The sequence below is a fragment of the Anopheles stephensi genome, chromosome 3 (genome assembly GCF_013141755.1).
Source record: "Anopheles stephensi strain Indian chromosome 3, UCI_ANSTEP_V1.0, whole genome shotgun sequence".
Classification (NCBI taxonomy): domain Eukaryota; kingdom Metazoa; phylum Arthropoda; class Insecta; order Diptera; family Culicidae; genus Anopheles; species Anopheles stephensi.
Window position 1 is genome coordinate 56,106,173 of NC_050203.1, and position 19,028 is coordinate 56,125,200.

Sequence of the window (19,028 nt, forward strand, 5' to 3'; positions counted from 1 at the left end):
GTGCTGGCTGCCAACCGGTTATACTACAGTTAGAGGAAACTTCTTCACTCTAAATACCTGTCGCGACGTACGAAGCTGGGATTGTACAGAACGTTTATAGTCCCAGTACTCACATACGCTTCTGAAACATGGATTCTTAAGAGTGATAGCGTTGATGCGTCCGCCAGAACGGCCGGGATAACGGATTGGCAGATGCCGGCGCTAAACCATGAGTGGTATTGAGGATTGTTGCAGCAGGCCAAAAGCAGTTGTAGCGCCTGATCATAGAATTGTAATCCTGGAAATATGAAGAAGCACGCACGAAGAGAATTCTTTGTCTGTAACATTACAAATTATGGAGAACTTAGTCTGCTTATTCCTGCTTTCTTAGCGATTTATTATGCTAGATTGTTACAGTCCTGTGTACTAAGCGGAGACGAATTAGAGTCTTTAGAGACCCAGAGCGGAATGGTAGTTGAGGCCCCTCTAACTGTGACTTGTTTCTGAGTAAGATCGTCAGGATTTCCCGAGCGGCCGCACTTTCTGCTCCTAGGTTGATCGGCCACTGGTACTAAGGAACGGTTTGTCTGTACCGGATTAACCAATACTTCAATTGTGGTTCCCATGCCACTAAATCAAACATTTAATTCGTAAATTGAGTTTAAAAACATTTGTTTACTCGAAACACATTCAAACACATATAAAATTAATCTTTTTTTTTTGTTTGCATGTAAACGCAAACACAAACATGTTACATGTTGGAAATGAACGCGGTTGTTAGAATTGAGACTCTTTTCAATAGAGCTCTGAAACAGAGACGCTGGAATTACATTTTTGTTACTCGCACCCTTACAAATCCTTAAGTAGCTCTGTTATTTACACTGTTCTAACTGGCCACAGCTAAGCTCTAGCTGATATATTTGACCGTAATATTTACATACTAACAACCACCACGCTTTTGACACCTTTTCAGCATTTGTTCAGCACACCCGTTCTGGAGCATTTTACTTGTGTCTCTAGTCATACACAACTCGCTTTGATTTTCTTCTCAAATTTTACTACTAGAACATGAGATTTTAAGGTCTAACTACTAGTTGGGTAATACCAAATCGTATGATAAGAAAGTTTTTACTTGAAAAACTTCCGATTTATTGAAATTACTTTCCAGAGAGCACATTTAAGATTGATCTATTTGCGTACACTCCATCCGTAAGCAACATTATTTGTTTTGGGGCTGCGTACTGCATTCAATTGGCACACACAAAGCAAAACAAACACACATTAATCATCGATCAAACAAAGCGGTGTTCCAGCTCTGTAAGGGGTTTGGTACATAAAAAGAAAGTCTTAAAAACTTTACAATTTCGAGCGTTTGAAAGAAAACCCCCTGCTCCGTGTAGTCGAGTTTCGAATAAAACCGCACAAGCACAAGCTCCTCACGTACCTCCGATTATTGATGGTTTGTTGAGCTGGTGCGCATCGATCAACACAGCCAACACGGGGAATGTTGTAATATGCGTCATGCATGTGCGACATTGTAGCGGGGCGAGTTCTGCACCGCGAACAAACAACACTTTTGCTTCCTCTCGCCGGTCTTGCATCTTCAAAGTTACGACCAAGCTCCAGTTCGCTGGGGGGAATCGGCTCGGCAGTCGACTGTGGTTGCCGCCCTTGGACTGGATTGATCTTCCATGATCGTTCGTTCTTTGTTCGGGTGTGTGTGTGTGTTTTTGAAGCTGCTGCTTATTCTCAAACGGTTCGCCCAATATAAATCAATCACTTCCTTGATGGCGGACGCTGGATGAAACGATTGTGAGTACACACGGAGAAGAGTCTTTTTTCTATTTTCTGACTCGGAAGCGTTAGTTCATGCAAAAATGATTTTATCAAAGCACGGCTTTGAGTGCTTAGGGCTGGTGCGCGGATTAACACTCAAGTGGCGCATTAGTGACGGGAAAGGTAAAAATATATCTTTAGGCCCCCCAAAAAAACATCCCCAAAATGGCGTTACCTTAACCTACAAATATTGATTTTATTACCCTTCAAGGGTGTTTTTTTTTCTTCTCTGTTCTTCGTCACACCTTCATGAAGCGTGGCAGAAAATAATCAACCTGCCAGCCAGGAACTCCCGGGAGGGCAGGTGTGAGATTTACTCGGGTGTAGCAATAACCAAAAAAAAACCCCGGAACCACCCTTTCAATGCCAACCCGTCATCCCAGCACACCGTCGTATATCATTCCCCGGGCAAGGGCTTTATTTGTTGCTGTGTTTAAGTGAAGATGTTAGCCTGATTTTCTGCTCTCCGGAGTTGGAACTTTAAAAGCCGGGCGAGTCCAACGTTATCCCTAAAGCAGCGTGTGAGCTCACCGTTTACGACACTTTTCCGATAAAGTCTTGGGGTGCCGAGGGTTTTTTTTTGTTGCCGACACGAGACGACTCACGCCGAGCCACGGTTTCGATTTTCGTGCGAAAATCAAATAAACCATTAAAGTTTAATTATCGAGAAATTGTTTACGATCCAACAGAAACCCTCCCCTCCGGTGGTCCGTGAGGGTTTTTGGGATCGGAGTTGGCCCCTCACTGAACCGTAGCATCTCGTTATCTTCCGAACGCACACAAACAGTGTGAATGAGTCCCGAACCGTCCTGAAGACACGTGTTCCACCAGCTGAGACTCGGACGCAGAGAAGACGACGATTATCGCCAAGACACTGGCGCGCGCTTTTTGTAATAAAAACTTTAATCGATTACATCGTCAGCGATGGTGCGTAGTGTGGCGAATGACAGACGGACCGAGGAAAAAGGAATCCGTGACTGCGTCTACGTACCAGCTTCTTTCCAGCGACCAGCGTCTTTCCCTCTGTTTCACTTTCGGCCGATGTCTTGCCCAATCTTGTGAGATTTCTCAATCAGCCAATTGGTTTCTTTCGCTTCTCGCTTGAGTCTGTATTTTTTGGGTTGTCCTGTGCTTGTCCTCCGCTCGACGGATAAATTTGGAAGTTGTTATGGAAAATAATTACTCCCGTACGGCTCTGCTCCTCTGCTCCCAGCAGAAGTTCGCCCGGTGTGTCTCTTTAGTTTTGTGGTCCCTGTTCTTGGTTGTGGTTGCTCCTTTCTTTTCGTGGAGTTTTTGCCGGAGCTTGCAGCCGACCGGGATGAATGAGATATCGAACACAATTAAGACGCCTGATGAAGGATGACTGACACTGACGATGGAAGGACGTGGTGTCGCTTTTCGCGGTAAGAGTTGAAAGTTCAATGAAATTTGTCATGTTTTAATTGAGTTTTTGCGCTGTGTTTTTGGTCATCTTTTTTTTTTGTTTCTGGTTTGCTACAGCAATAAATACTTTTGCTTTAATCCTGCAAAGGAAGGACCTTGGTGTTAAAACTTTTTCAATAATGGTTTTATGGAAGTTGCTTTTTTCACACCTTCCCCGACCAACCGGATGGATTGATCGTCGTTTGCTGGTACGATGCATCAGACCAGGCAGCAGAATGTAAATGTTATAGTGTTTGAGTTATTTATGCAAATTTTTTTCTCATCCCCGCTCGCCCGCTACGCTGGTCCACGCTGGCGAGCAGACACTTGAAGCTTGTTCGAGATGTGATGGAACGTTTTGCGACAGACGCATGCTGGCGACATTGTTTGTGTTCGTAGTTTCAAAACGCGACCGTGTGATGATAGTGGGAACGTTGCAAATCAAAACCCGAGGTTTTCTTTTTAGTTTAAAGGATTTTTTGTTGGGAATAGTTTGCTTAGCTCAATTTCTTTGATTACATTTGTTATATTTTTACATACATTTACATATTTTACATACATTTTATTTTTATTTTACTAGTTTTGGATATGAATTTCAATTTTGGGTAATACTAATTCTCACTACACATTTGTTTGGTTTTAGTTTGTTCTAAAATGGCATGGATTTCTTCTATAAATTGTAAGAAAAATCTTTTCCATCATATTTAATCGTTTAAAGATTTATACACTTTTGTATTAATTTTGACAACTCTTAGTAAGTTAAATTTAAAGTTTAAGTTGAATTTAAAGCTACCGCGGAGGTAGACTGGACGAATTTTTTTATCATAAATTTGGCAAGAGCAAATAAAACATTATGAAATCAATTTTATTTTCACTTTTCATATTTTGTTAATTTCACCTTGTAACAGCCGAGATGAAGCTCTCCACAGGTTGTATAAAAAGAGGACATAAACCATCTTCCACAGAAAACAATATTAAAATATGGCTCAAAAATTGCCTTGTAGAATTACCTAAATAAAATTTGATTCTAATTAGTTTAGTACCTTTCCTTCCTTTTCATCCACTCCTACTGTTTGTCTGTTATATGTGTTGTACCTCGCTTGTGTTTATGAGGATTAATGACTGATTGAATGAATGAATGTATGAATGAGTGCGACGATAGAGGGGCCTGGTATGGCATAGGCAGAATACCTATAGGCAGAATACCTGGATAAGGAACTACAACATTGCAAGAGCGTATTGCAACGACTATCAACAGCAGACAACAGCAGAGTGAAGGAGGAACTCTGGATAAGCTCCACATAACCATGGAGGACCACGAAAAGGACTCTCCCCCAAGGACGGACGGGATGTGATGCCCACACACGATACCGACCCTCGCAACCAACACTACCACGAATTTGGATGGCGGAATCAGCATTAGCGGATCTGCCGAGCTCACCCGGGATAAGGTGTCCTATCACGGGTTGGAGCAGGAAATGGCTCTAAACCACCGTGAATTTGTTTTATAATTTAGTTTTAAGCAATACGATCAGACCGTCCTTCATGAATAAAAAAAATATTCTAATGGGGGGTACCTTAATTACCTTAAATATTCGGAGGGGGTACCTAAAAGGAGGTACCTTAAATATTCGGAGGATAGGAGTCCGAGCATTGATGATTGCGAAAATGTTCACTGGTAGGCTGAATGAAGAGAGATGTAATCACTTGTTGGATATAGTCCAGCTAGTATTGGGCATATCGTCCTGAACCTGAAATAGGTTCCGTTCCTGCAATGAAACGATCAATCTTAGGTTTAAATTCGATTTCACAGCTACATTTTTTTGTTCATGAGAAGCTTATAACGTGCACTCTCCTTCTCAGAGCTGCATCATATTGAAGCAAAAGTAACGCCCATTGTAGCAAACCGAGTGTAAACAATTGTTTAATGGTTTGGTGGAAAATCACCTTAAATGATTCTTGTAAGCCTTTTTAAAAAATTGGAATAATAATTCCAATCCAAGGTAAGAGATGAAAAAGATGAAATGTTTGCGTCCAATTCTAAATATTAACAATAAATTTGGCTTTGGATGTATGAGGATAAACCCATATAAATGAGCATGACCTAAGAGGTCGTTAGAGCAAGAAGAGAGAGAGAGAATAGCCACTGTTTTGAGGAAAAATAACTAAGATAATGTTCCTAGGACCTCGATTTGCCACAAATTTGTAACCAGTACGTTACTATTTACATTACTATAATCCTCTCACCATACTTTGCAACCGCAAACACACAAAAATACAATCTATGGAATCCTTCTTAACATTCCACTCGTACAATGTTTCCCATAAAAGAGCCAATCAGGAAGAAATTATGCCACAATCATGTTGCTTGTAGAGCTTCCGTATTTCCGTAGCGTGTCGATGAGAAAAGCTCTCAAATCAGCGCTAGCACGTACAGTAGCGTAACTTCCCGGGCCTGAAAAGAGCACCACCAACGAGGGCTTGAATGCTCCAAACTCATGCTTTGAAAGCGTCACAGCAAGCGTCACGCGAAGCGCCGGTTGATAGTTTCACTAATTATCGTCCCACCGGCAGCCAGCAGCTGCTTGTTTCGAGTTTAGGCACGCGCTTGGCACACGAGCCGCGAAGTCGAACAGTCGAAGCGCGATGATGAAGAGATCACGATTTGACAGACTGATTTTCGGCTGAACGCTTCGCTAAAAATCAGTCAAGGAAAGTCGTAAGTCGATGAGGGTTGATGAAGCTTTCCAGCGGTAGGAGGTAGCTTTGAAATTACTTTACTTGCCAAACGGGGATTGACAAATGAACAGGAAAGGTAAAGTAATTGGAATTATTATGAACGATATTTCTAGAAAGATTTAAGACAACTTCCAAGATGCTTAGTGTGGCCCTTCCCAATCGATACATTTCCCGGTCGAATGCATCGAGTCCCAAGGGCACAATTGTCCCTTGTTTCGTGTGATTATACGAGTGACAAACCACTTTTTAACGCAGTTTCGACGCACCCTTGAAGCTGCGAAGATTAACGTTCCAGCGAACCTAAACCGTTAGACACCGTGTTAAACTTGGCGGGTCGAGAATTGATGGGCCGGCAGTTGCGATTCAACGGGAGAACCCGGCACCCAAACCGGCACCATAACTAACGGACTTCAACTTTATCGCCTGAATGGCAGCCGCCGACCGGGACATAAAATGACAACCATACCGTGACAGAGTAGTTAGAAGTTTTGCTGCACGCGCTTCTGTACCGGGCAGCGCGTGTTCCGTCCACATCGACACGTTTCGATGGAGACGCACAGTACTTTGAAGCTTTTGTTTGGTTGTTTATTTGATCGTTGTCAGCCAGTTCCGGGTGAAGTGGTCCGGCCTTCGGTGGTTAAGTTATCAGCAAAAACAACAACAACAACAACAACAGGAACTGTTTAAAGTTGCAGCATAATCGAAAATCGGATGTCGGCGGGGGAGAGCGTTAGGGGTTGGAGAGATAATGCGCAAAGCAGCTTTTATGTTCCGCGAATGATTACTTCGCGTGGAAGATTTTGTGAAGCTGCTTAAGCAATGTGGGATGTGGGTGAAGAGTGAGCAGGAAGCGTGTCGTAAGTAGATCTTACAACTGGTACGTAGCTAAAGGACAATTGAGAAAAGTTATTTCATTTTATTGAGGGTTTGGAGATTGGACTTTTGAAATACCTTCAATTACGTTATGGATTTAGGAAGTCTTTAGGAAGTACGTTTAATTAGGAACTAAATCGTTTGAGGTGTTTTAAAGTAACTTCAGTTCTTCTTCTTCTTTGGCCTTGTGACCTCCTCTTGCGTCATACCTGCCATTTCTGGCTTACTAGACTTACGGGGCCTAGACTTCGTAGTTGGATAGTCAGTCCTCACTACGGGAGAACGGTACGGATGGGATTTGAACCCCGGTTCTGCCGTTTGAAGACCTTCTTTCTTGGCTTAAACCCATCAGGGTGATTGCTATGTTAGGATAGTTGCTCGGCCTGTCAAATCTTTTGTTGAACTTGAGGAAACGCTTCCTAGCATAGGGAGAGTACGAGAAGAGAGCAGTAAAAAGAGAGGACGGAGGAAGTCAGATTCGTCGTGCTGGTGAACAACCTCGAAAGGACTCGGCCTGCCATTTCTGGCTTCCTTGAAGTTGATTTTAGCAGCAGCAATAAAGTCAGTCGTGCAGTCCTGCGTATGGGAAGCTGCTGGCGAATAAACTTCGTCCAATATTATTTGGTATCTAGTCCAACCAGACTCATCGTCGTCGTCAGATAAATAACTACGAAAATGCTGACTTTGACACTCCTCTTGCTTCTGAATCCTAAGAATGCACTGGGGATCGAACACGAAGTTCCCAGGTGCTTCTGCCTCTGTTTGATCCTCTAATAATATTTCTGCTACTCTTACCTCTAAACAATCAGCATCAAGAGATGTCTTCGTGATCTTCAGATCTTCTTGAGAGAGTTCAGAGTATTCTTGAACACACCACATGATCCAGATGGTGACAGATACCTAGCTTTGCTAAGTGATCGGTGACTTGACCTTGAGAGACACAATTGTAATACCTTTATTGCTTTTAATTAATAGGAAGAGTTTACAATTATTGCCACTTGCTGTGCCCTATTACATCCTCTTTATATGTATTATCTAATAGTACGCAGGGCTGACTACTTTTCTACGGGTAAAATCAAGTCACAGATAGCCAGAAAGGGCAGGCCAAGACGAGGTGGTAGTGCCAAGCAAGAAAAAAAAGAATAGTGAGTTGTGCCATCTAAAGGGAAGAGCACGATATGTAAGAACCAGGGCTGTTAAAAAAATTTGTCAATACATTAGGACATATCTGAGGCATCTAATTGTTCACCGCCCTTATCTAAGGAGAAGAATGCAATTGGATGCTTCCAACTATCCAACCTATTATGTCACTGTCCAATACCGCTGAGTGTAAACAATAGATTATGGTGCTACTCGTTATTTGTGCCCGCTCAAGGGACTCTGCCTGTTCATCCGACTCGTTGTATTAGGCGAGTACTCTGTAATGTATCACGAAGCCCTAAACACCTGTCAATACTAGGCATCAGGAAATGCAGAGTTGGATTGCATAAACTAATATTAATATGATTTGGTCATTAGTTATCCTGACCAACTTTAGGAATTCGCTCCTCAGCTTTGAACAGAACAGATTTGATAAGATGATGGAAACCTACCCAGAAATTCTCACAAACTTCGTGGTACGCACATAGTTAATAACAATTCTACAATTCTTCTGTCCGCAGTAAGTATTACTGTAGCAATATTTAACTGTTCTAACTGGCTATTTAAGAAGCAATCATGATATTTAAAAAAAAAATCATGATAGTTGTACCATTTATTTTAAAGCCTCAGGAGATCTTGACAGGATCTCAGACGATGTAATACTAAAATAATGATCAATTCTACTGTCCATTCTCCGTGTTTGGTCAAACACTTTTTCAATGACTTCCTCAGCTCCCTTTAGAGAACGTTCTTTTCATGCCAATAAAATATCGATTTGTTGGTTCTTAAAAATCAATTCCTTCCTCGCCTCTACAATGTCTCCTTCAACCATACTTATCCTCTTTACATCCTTTTGCTTACCTACCCTACCAACTAACAAATTGTGTTTTCGCTTTTTACGTCCTAAAAGTTTCCCAACATCGTCCCCGTTAGCTTGACGGTGATTACACTCAATTAACCAGTATCGACGTGAAATAAAAGACGACAGCTCGAAAACAACAAAACCCCCACAAAGTGTTAACCAAAGAAACACCGCTTGATGTATCCATGAGAGCTCCGTCGTCCAATGTCGTTCAAGGTTCCGATCGCTTATCGCGCCGGTGCTCCAGGAAAGCCCACAAGGCTCTTCGGCACTCGCCCCAGTCCCAGCCGTCCATCCATAGCTGCCGAGTTTGGCTGTCCTTCAACCATTTTTCTTCCGAATCGCCCGCGTGTGCTTGACGAGTGGCGGGAACTCAAAATCACACATCGAGCCCAGGTTGCTTCAGGGAAAATTAAGAAATAAAACCAAAACGCATTTTGTGGCCCTCAGCTCTTTTTTTGTAGCGCCGAAGGAACTGCTTCCTTCTCATTCATTCTCGTTTGCTACGGGATACGGGTGTTTTCGGCCGGTGTAAAGTGAAACACAATAAATCTTGTCCCATTTTATCCCCCCACTTGCTTTTCCTCTTCACTTCGGGGTTTCAGTAGCTCGTTCCCATGTATAATTTTTATCTTAGTCATGAAGAAAAAACGCGTACGGTTTTTGAAATATATCGCTTCATCCCAACCGCAAAGCAGTTTTTGCGACGAGTTTTAAAGTACAAAAATATTCCTCAACTTTTCTTTTGGAGGGTGAGAAGTGAGCTGCTCGGAAGGGCAGCCCCCTTCACAGTTCCAAAGTCGACGCCACCATTATCGTAAATAAATTAAAAAACATAAATGAATATTAATCGACGATTATTATTATGTTTCACGACGTGAATTTATCATTCACCGCGATCCGAAACTGCGCCGCGCTAGCCCGAGGGGATGTCTTTAAAAGTCTCGTCTCCAGCGTCCAGAGTGGCGGATCGATTGTTGCCGGCAAGCCAGGCCGCACTATTTGTTACCTGGTTTTACAAACGTGTGAATTTATGCATGTTCTGTGTGTCGTTTTCTTTTCCCATCCTTCCATACACTGTCACATAAGACATTACACGGAACGGGTTACGTTCCGGAGTTTTCTGTTTTCCGTTTTTTTTTGGCCCGAAGAACTACTCCGAGGCCTTCTGTGCACGCTGATAATGGAAGATAAATTGACAAAGCGTGCTCGAGGGCCTCCGGCTTCGGCTTGGGGTGTGATTTATTTGGCCATTAAGTGTCCCATCGGTGTATCGGTTCGGTGGGTGACATTCCGCTGCCGCGAGGACACACTGTTACGAATTTCACTTCACCATATAGGGGGAAATAATTACTCCACCGGTATTGTACAGATGGACCAACCCGACCCCGACTTACCTTACGACCGAACCGGATCGGGTTTATCACCAAGACGAGATCTGGTCCCGGGGATCGATTATGCTGGAGATGGCCACGGCGCAATGGATGCACTTTACGGTCCATTGTTTGCGTGTTTCATCGGGTGGCCCACCCAAGTTGCGACTCTTTTTGCAACCAGCTCGTTAGCGACAATCAGATGACTCGCTAGCCGACCGTTCGTCCGAGGCTTAGAACGCGAGTACATAAGTAGCTGATGAAAGCGATTGCTTGCTGCATGTAAATTGTGTGTGTTATCCTTCCGAACAAGCTACACTCGTTTTGCGAATAGGCCCGGTAGGCCATTCAGGATCGGCGCCAATCGTCGATAAACCCGAACCACGGACGCTTCGAATCGTTAGCCGGCTGTCCCGTCTCGCAGCCACACATATGATTGTTTTCAAATCGGAGCTTCATCCAGTCACGTTTGGCACGGCGCAATTATCAACCGGTACGATCGGTCAAGTGCAAGATTTATGCTGTCTTGCATGGCGCAGAGCACGAGGTGGATGGAGCCGGGACTCGTTTCGCTACCGCCGTTCGAATCGACGGGAAACGATCGTTAATCAGAGCTATTTGCTCTCAACCGATGGCTGCGAATGGTTGCAAATTGTCGTCCATTGGACAGGTTGAATGTGTGGTCATTAGGCCGTGACTGTTGATTGCCCACTGTGCTGTAATGCAAGTGCTTGGATGCCGATGGTGGTACCGCTAATTAATTAGCCACGGAAAATTATGCTGCCCGGCGAAATAATGTGACAGCATTGTACACTCGCAGGGTAGCACTTAAGTTCTTGTGATTATGATTTCTATATTTGACTGCAAATTCTACCCCAATCCCGGTGACTTACTTACTGGCTGAAATTATCGTGCTTCCTCGTGGCCCCGTTTTCATTTCCACCGTTGTGAGCCAGCTGCAAGGCGACCTTGGGAACAGGCACAATCACTATGTTTCATCGCTCGTGGCTCGACAATCGAACAGATCATCATCGATGTGCCCAGACCCCATGGACGGTGGCACCAATTCGTGGGCTAGAATATTCGCTCACTCTGTTTTATCGCGGAACAACGTGTGCCTTCGTTGCGGGTCGTTGTTTTTGTGGGGCAGTTTTTTGTTTGTTCGGTTCGGTTTTATCTGCCTTCGACGAGTCTGGTAGATGGTAGATTTAATTAGCAACACCATCACCGAATGGGCGATGGTCTTATCGGGCTGAAGATGGTGAAGATCTGGTGATTTCTTCCCGGGGTGACCGTTTTTCCTGCTTCTGATAAGAGCATCTGTTACGCGGCATGCGTGCGAAATGTGTCGCGCAACAGCAGTGCGTCACGTAGCCGGCACACAGTGAGATCGTGACCGATGGTTTGGTGGGCAAAATTCAAGAGGAAATAATATTGCTTTCGTTGTGGTAATATTTACCTGTTGGAGATCTTTCACTTTGAGAAACTTAAAATCTCTTTTAAATTTTTCAAAACTCTTGAACCGGATGTGGCTAGTCCAAAAAGCTTACTGTGTTTGAAATTATGATGTTCTTCTTCGTTCCAAATTCTTCATTATTCTTCAATGTATGCTATATTTCAGCTACAAATTGTGAAAGTTTCGATGAATTCTACTGAAAGGTCTGTTTGGTACCTTTATTCAAAGATTGAAGATGTTAAAGAGAAACGGAGAAAAAGATTATTTTAATTTTATTGATAAATTTTCCATATAGTGCCGGTTAAATTCCTCCACTCAAAATATATGTGGCGATGGACGAAGCTGCGTCAGTAAAAAACATTTACATACATGCCTCTTGAAACATTGACTCTGTCAAATACTTATGAAACCCTCTTAGCCGCGTGGGAAAAGAAGATGCTCATAAAGATCTCAAGATGGGTGTGGTATGCCCAAATTGCGATGGAGTGATGGCGTGGATGCGTCTCACAGAAAGGGCAGAACATTCGATTGCCAGTTGCTTTACTGCGTGCAGTATCAAAAACTTCTGCAGCAGATAAAGTTGTGGCGGCTGATTATAATGTAGGTTGTTAAGACTGCTTTTACCAGCCTGATGGATTTATTTCTTCCTTGCTCTAAGGCGGGTGTTATTAACCAGTATTGCATATTTAAGAGTCAACCTGACCAGATCGCTTCCCTGAGCACCTGATTATCTAGAATTACTAATGCAATGAAAGCCTTTAATGGTTCACAAAAGTCTTCTTATGGTTTTAGTCCGAAAGAAGAAGAAGAAGAAGGATTGGCATCCTTTTTATTCTTCATCCAACATCAATGAAGTTTAAAAGGAGTGTAAGGAGTTTTAATAGGAGTAACCCAATCCACAGATAAAATATTATAAGGGCATGAGCTACTGTAATAACATAATTGTCTGTAGCAAACAAAAGACAACAAATATTAAACAGATTTTCCTTATTTTGAAGTGCTACGGCTAGGTGTTGTTTTTTCAGTACTGTTGTGCCAAAAATGTACACAAATCCCGAGGCATTTTCTTCTCATTTCTATCTTGATCTCGGGCATGATTGATTGAAGTGATTTATTTGTTGATATCTGGTGCTATTGTAGTTGCAGTGTGTTGTATCAGGTTTAGCAAGTTGAACATGAATATGTTGAACAAAGAAAGTTTAGTAATTTATAGTGATTGTAATTTTTTATAACAGTAAGGAAGTAAAAATAAAAATAAATCGTAGACAATTTCCTAGAGTCCTGTTATTATCCAATATCTTACAGCTGCGCTAGAAGCATCGAAGGCTATTGCGCAAATGCTCGAAAAGAAAAATTAAGCCGTAGGCAGAATTTCATCCTGTTCGATTTTTCACAACAGATGTATAAACTAATAACTATAAAATTGTAATTATAAGAAGATTTGAGTGAAAATCGACTCTGCTGTTTTGAAAACTAAAGAGCAAGTTTACTCATTATTTATTTTCTAAACAATGATATTTCGTGTGTTTTATGCTGCGAAATACAGTCGTTAAAGTTTGCCCGTACGAAGAGCTGACTACTGTGCTACGGGTACGTCCCAGAAAGCAAGAAATGGCCGGCCTAGACCGTTCACGGTTGTAATGCCAAGGAAGAAGTAGAAGGAAGTTTGTTCTAAGATTCCTCTACGCACTCAGAGAGAGTACGTTTAATTTTGAATTAAGCCACCTAAAAATCTTTCAAAAAATATGTCTTTAATTTTAAATAACTACAGCACGCAAAAAAAAACTTCCATGTGAACTCCACTGATAATCGAAATTTCGTTTGAGATTTTACTCCAATCAATGGCATTAAAAGCATGCACATCTGTATGTCCCCATCAGAACCCACCGTGCACGAATGTTGCGTCGCGTGCAACATGTGGTGCGACAGACGCTTGCGCTGTTCCCTGCAACAACTCCTCGCCCGCACATCGTATCGTTCGCACACGACGACGGAATGGCGCGGTATGTGCGGGCCAGACCGATGGCGGCGGTACCGAAACCCCAGCCTGACTTTGGAAAAGCATCAACCATCGAGCTCGCGCTCAGTTTTCCCCCGTCATCTGGTGCGTACGCACAGTGCACCGGACGGCTGTTTCTTGTTTGTTGTTGCCCGCCGCCCGCTCGTTCTGTTAACGGTTATCGGTACGGTCCCAGTGTTGTCGGAACGGATCGCGATTTTAAAACCACCAGCAGCCGCAGCTCTAAACGGTGTGATAGTGGTGAGATTTAAATAAGACGAAATTGTTTACCCGCCGAATTTATTGTGCCGACCAGCCGGCCAATCCAGTGAGTGTGATCCGTGGTCTTCCGGAATAGTTTTATGGTGCGTCGTGTACGAGGAGCTGTACGGTGTACATGTTGGAGAATATGGAAGAAAGCGTTGTCTTTTGCGTGTCTTCTGTAGCAAGGACGGACGGACGGGTACGGCACGCAAGACGTTGGTTTGCTTTAAATTGAATTAACATCAAACCCTTCTTGGGTGGTTGCGTCGTTTGCTGGGGTTTTTTTTTGTGTGTGCCCTTCAGGGATTCCTTCATTACCTTGCCTTATCTGCCTCGCACTAAAACTGGTCATCATCACACAAGTGTTAATTTTGATGTCTCACTAGCTGGATGCGTAGAAAGTCTTCAAAAGCTTCTAGTTTTAAGAAAACTTTTTACAAAGTCAAGCTCCATGAGGTCTTTAGTCCCACACACACGCACACACGCAACCCACCATTGCAAAACTGCGAGTGCAGTCGTTGCACTTGTGCGCTCTGTGACGTGTGATAATGAAGTGCGTTTGAATGCAAATTGATCGAAAGTGTAATTGTCACCCAGATTCCACAAACGGCGACGGGTGCCGGCGTGTGCCGTCGTGCCCCGGGCGTCCCCAGTAAAAGTGAGCAGAATACTTAAGCGTGTCGTCTGGTGGCGTTGTGACTGCCAGTATGCGTGCGTGAGTCTCTTTGTGGGTGTGTGTGTGTTTTATGAGTGGCTAATGAAGTTAGGGTGTGTTTCCTAAAGTGCATCATCGATGGGGCAAAAACAAAAAGCTCATAACGATCAAACGATTCGAACGCTGATGATATGATGCTGTTGGCGTGGTAGACGCTAGACAGCTCCCTACAGCTTATCCAAAGTCTGTGAGAGTGCAGTTTTATGAGCAACACAATTTATGCATCACTACCTCCGATCGTGTTGTGCCCATGCTAATTAAACTCATCAGCAGCAGAAGATCATCCTCGATCGTTCCGTGATGGTTGAATAAAAGCGCTTAAAGCTCTCTCGACAAACGATCACGAACGCGGTCGGATGGGATAAGGAGCACGCTCGATAGATAATCAGAAGGAATGAAATGAAAGAGAAATTTCACCCTCGAAAGGGGATGGATAAAATTAATTCTGTCCCGCTTGTTTCCAGCACACCCCATGCATCATTAGACATGCAGATTTGATGCATGCTGACAGGGATAACCGTCCAACGATCCGAAACGTGGAGACCGGAAAGTGTTCGTCACCGTGTTCATAGTTTGACGAAGCACGTCATCACGCATGTGTGCCAGTTGGGTGTAATATTTGCGTTCACAATTGTCCACACGAGGCACCCGGTCGGACGGTCGTGATGCAACAGGGTGATGCATGTTACTTATTTTAACTTGCTCGTGTGTTTTCCTTGCATCGCCTAGGTGCAAGGTGCCATAAGCGTTGGGTGATCATGCGTAAGCCTCATCGGGGCGGTTGTGGCAAGACCTGTAAAGCTGCCGGACGGAAGTATCTGTGCTCGTTCGCTCGCCGTACAATGCTGATCTTAGGGCCTTAGGCTTTGGGCGCATACCGGCCGTAATTAATTGGCAACCGGACAGGACAGGCTCACCTGCCGGAGACTCGCTCTTTTACAGTCGGCTGGAATTAAAATAGAAAACTACTCGAACCCAGCGAAAGGCAAGACTTTAGGAGGAGATGGCAGCATCAACAACATGCAGGAGTTTTCATCGGTTCGGTTTCGATCCGTGAGCTTAAATTTTTATTTTCCACCGAAAGTACACAAATTTACCGTCTCTGTCTCTCTCTTTCCCGATCATCAGAAAACAGAAGTGATAAACCCCCAGAAAGAAAAATGAATGCAATTGAAGTGCCGAGTGATCGAGTGTGTTTGACGGTGCCGTTCAGCCCAAACCGTAAAAGGGAAGTGAAATAAAGCAATTTAGCGCACGAGCGGCCCGGTGTCTGTGTGAATGTGAATTATAGTGCGCCCAGGGTTGGCGATTGCACTGGGAGAATTCCACACACGGCGTCAGTGTGCAGCGACAAAAAGTGCAGTGGCAGTGAAACAAAAAGAGGCGAAAGAAAAAAGAAACCTTCAAGCCTCTTTAATCAAAGGGGTTGGTTGTCGTAAGATACAGTGCCAACCAGAAGCAGATCTAAACAGCATCCCCACAGGCAGCAAGATTGCTGGGGTTGATGTGAAAAACTGGAAAAAGAGGGAGCAAAACAAAACACACACAGAAAGCATCCCAAGCCATCAATTAACGCCCAGATTGGCAAGAAAAACGGAGCAACGGTGCATCGGTGTGTACTAAAGCGGCCGCCGTAAAGAGCTGTCGAATTCCAAGGTAAGTTAAGATCGCCAGCCACCCCCTAGTACGTGGGGTGTAATATTGTGAAAATTGCACGTTAATTAAATTGGGCTCATTTGAATGCGATAAGCAGCGGGCATTATTATTAGACCAGGCGCAACAAGTGTTGTGAATGGGAACAGGTGGGCTGGGTCGGTGTGTCGGTGTGTTAAGCACAATGATGGCCATTCCGGGTCCGAGGTTGCCAGAGGCACTCACAGATGGCAATGTGCAACCGAATGGAATTGTGTTTGATAACACGCTGGAAGCGTTTGGTGATGAGTAAATTAATTTCACTTCGACACGGTTCGTTTTAGGGCTATGATCTGTCGTTGTCTCTTGTTCGAGTCTGTCTGACCTCCATATAACTTGATGGGAGTTGTTCGTGTTCGATGCTTGACAGAGCATAGTCTGAGAGATGGTTTTATGGCTTAACAAATTGAAAGAGTCCCTTCGCAAGGAAAAAGCTCCTAACTTGTAACATTCACCTGGGTGGCAGCACTTACGGGCAAACTCGAGCAAGATTTAAGTCAATATTGTTCCAGCACTAACAGACTCGCGGTTGCTTCCATTTGACTCGCGTCAGGTGTAAAAAAATCCTCACCAGACGCATGATACAGCTGCAATCGAGCCTATTTTTTTCTTCGTTCCATGACTTATAATCGATTTTAATTACTCCACTCCATTGACTAGTGGTTCAAGTGGCGGTTGTTGAGTAATGAATATTCATCGTTCTTTTTTTTTGCGTACCAACTTGCACCAAGTATTCCCACTATCAAGATTTGCTTAATAAGCTTGTAATAGTGTAATTAGAGTGCAGCTCTCTGTTCCATCCCCTTCAGGTTTCACTTCGGTTCAAATATTTACCGATCCATTTGTAGAAAAAACCAAATATCATTATGCTAACACTTCAGGAAACCCATGCGTCCCATGAGTGTGTCGATTTTTGTTGTTTGTTTGACTCGCTACAAAAAAGTACACACACTGACAATCATTGATTGAAATCAATACGGTTCATAAAAAGCGTGGCAAATAAAAATGGCAGCTGCATGCCGGGTCCCGTACGGTGGTGGCTTTCAGATATGTATTCAATTATGGGCAGTTTATATCGAGCTGCATCTCCAATCGGATAGCGATGCGTTTTACAGCGCGGAAAACATGCTGCTGGTTAATAAAGGTTTATGAATTGAAGTGGCTTCACCTACTTTTTTGTTTGTGAGTGTGCGTGTTTTTTTGGTTGAATAGTTTCTAGCGTGTAATTCCTTTATGGTAGAATCGCAGTTTTTTGTTATTCCTTGCTTGGGGTTGGAATAGTGGGATGAAATTTATGGCATATTCATGCAAACGGTCGAAGCTGGCGCGTGGGAATCGCTTCCGAGCGGGCTTTATCAGCATCCGGGTTACGATCTTTTTTTGTTCCGCGAATACGGGAGGTAAACGGGTTACGATGAATTGAGTTTAAGCAATCAACTAGCTAGAATGCTTTTGTTGGGGAAGGACACATCTTCTTTGATTAAATTTTAGTAAAATTCATACACAAAATACTAAATAAATATAAAAAAATTGATTTAAATTTAATAACTTTTGGTTTTATAACCAGCAGTGTTTTAAAAGGTTCATCAAGTTATCATACTAACTTAATTAGATTGGATTTCAAGTTTCTGTTGTATGCTGTTTATGTTTTTAAATTTCATTGCGCAACGTTAAACTTTGAATCTGAAATATATTATATCATAAAAAATTTTCCGGTTTTGTTTTGAAAATCTGCCTGTTCAATAACCACGGTTAGAAGTTTCTGGCGATGTGGTATTGGCTTTCGATGTAAAAGATGTGTAACAGATTATTTTTTCATTGATCATGGCTCATCAACGATTGTGCTCGCATTGAATCAATTTTATTCTTCATTTTATATCTTGGAATAATGACCACAAAAGGGTTTGACTTGCGATTTATATAGCTTCTTGGACATGATTTTATAGTTTCTGCGTTTATAGTTTATAGATTCTGCGTACGAGCCACGGAGTTCCAGGTCCACCAGATGACCCCCGGTACGACCGATACGGCCTTCTGGAGTTTATTTTCCTCGTAGATCACAGCCTAGAGATTCTTTAACTACAGGGAGGGATCCTGTTTCAAAAGCATTCAAGTGATTTGGGACTATAAATGATCAGTATAACATATCTGGCTACAGATGGCTACAGAATGATCAGTATAACATATCAGTAACTCGGCCTTCCGGTGGCCGAGGCGACAACGGTGCCGGTCTTCACACGGCAGGACCGGGGTTCAAATCCCATCCAGACCACCTCCCTGTACGTAGCTTTACTACGGGTAAACTTAAGTCATAGAAAGCCAGAAATGGTAGGACGAGACCTCCCGAGGTTGTAGTGCCAAGCAAGAAGAAGAAGAACACATCTGGCTTCCACACGAGATGAATAATTTCAGATTTTTTTTTTATTCATAAAGAACGGCCTGGCCGTATTGCTAATAATTTCAGATTTATTAGAGTTGAAAATATTCGATTGTATTTTCACTTCCTCTTCTTGGCTTAACGACCTTATTTTAAGTTCTTGCCTGACATTTTTGGCTTACTAAACTTCATGATACAACATAGTTGGATAGTCAAGTCCTCAGTACGGGGGAGTGGTCCGGAAGGAATATGTACCGCCGGATCTGCCGTATGAAGACCGGTGCCGCTGTATATATTACTA

General features: G+C 43.1%; 1 protein-coding gene across 14 annotated transcripts in view; it reads left to right on the forward strand.

The window, feature by feature from the left end:
* Positions 1–1,697: 1,697 nt before the first annotated feature.
* Positions 1,698–19,028, forward strand: part of LOC118509959 (calcitonin gene-related peptide type 1 receptor) — a 98,268-nt gene continuing 80,937 nt past the window's right edge. For 6 of the 14 annotated variants that reach the window (XM_036051331.1, XM_036051340.1, XM_036051336.1 and 3 more), the window contains exons 1-2: positions 13,670–13,940; positions 15,787–16,314. The gene's annotated coding sequence lies outside the window, so the exon portion shown is untranslated. The other 8 variants (XM_036051334.1, XM_036051328.1, XM_036051330.1 and 5 more) reach the window with 8 other exon arrangements.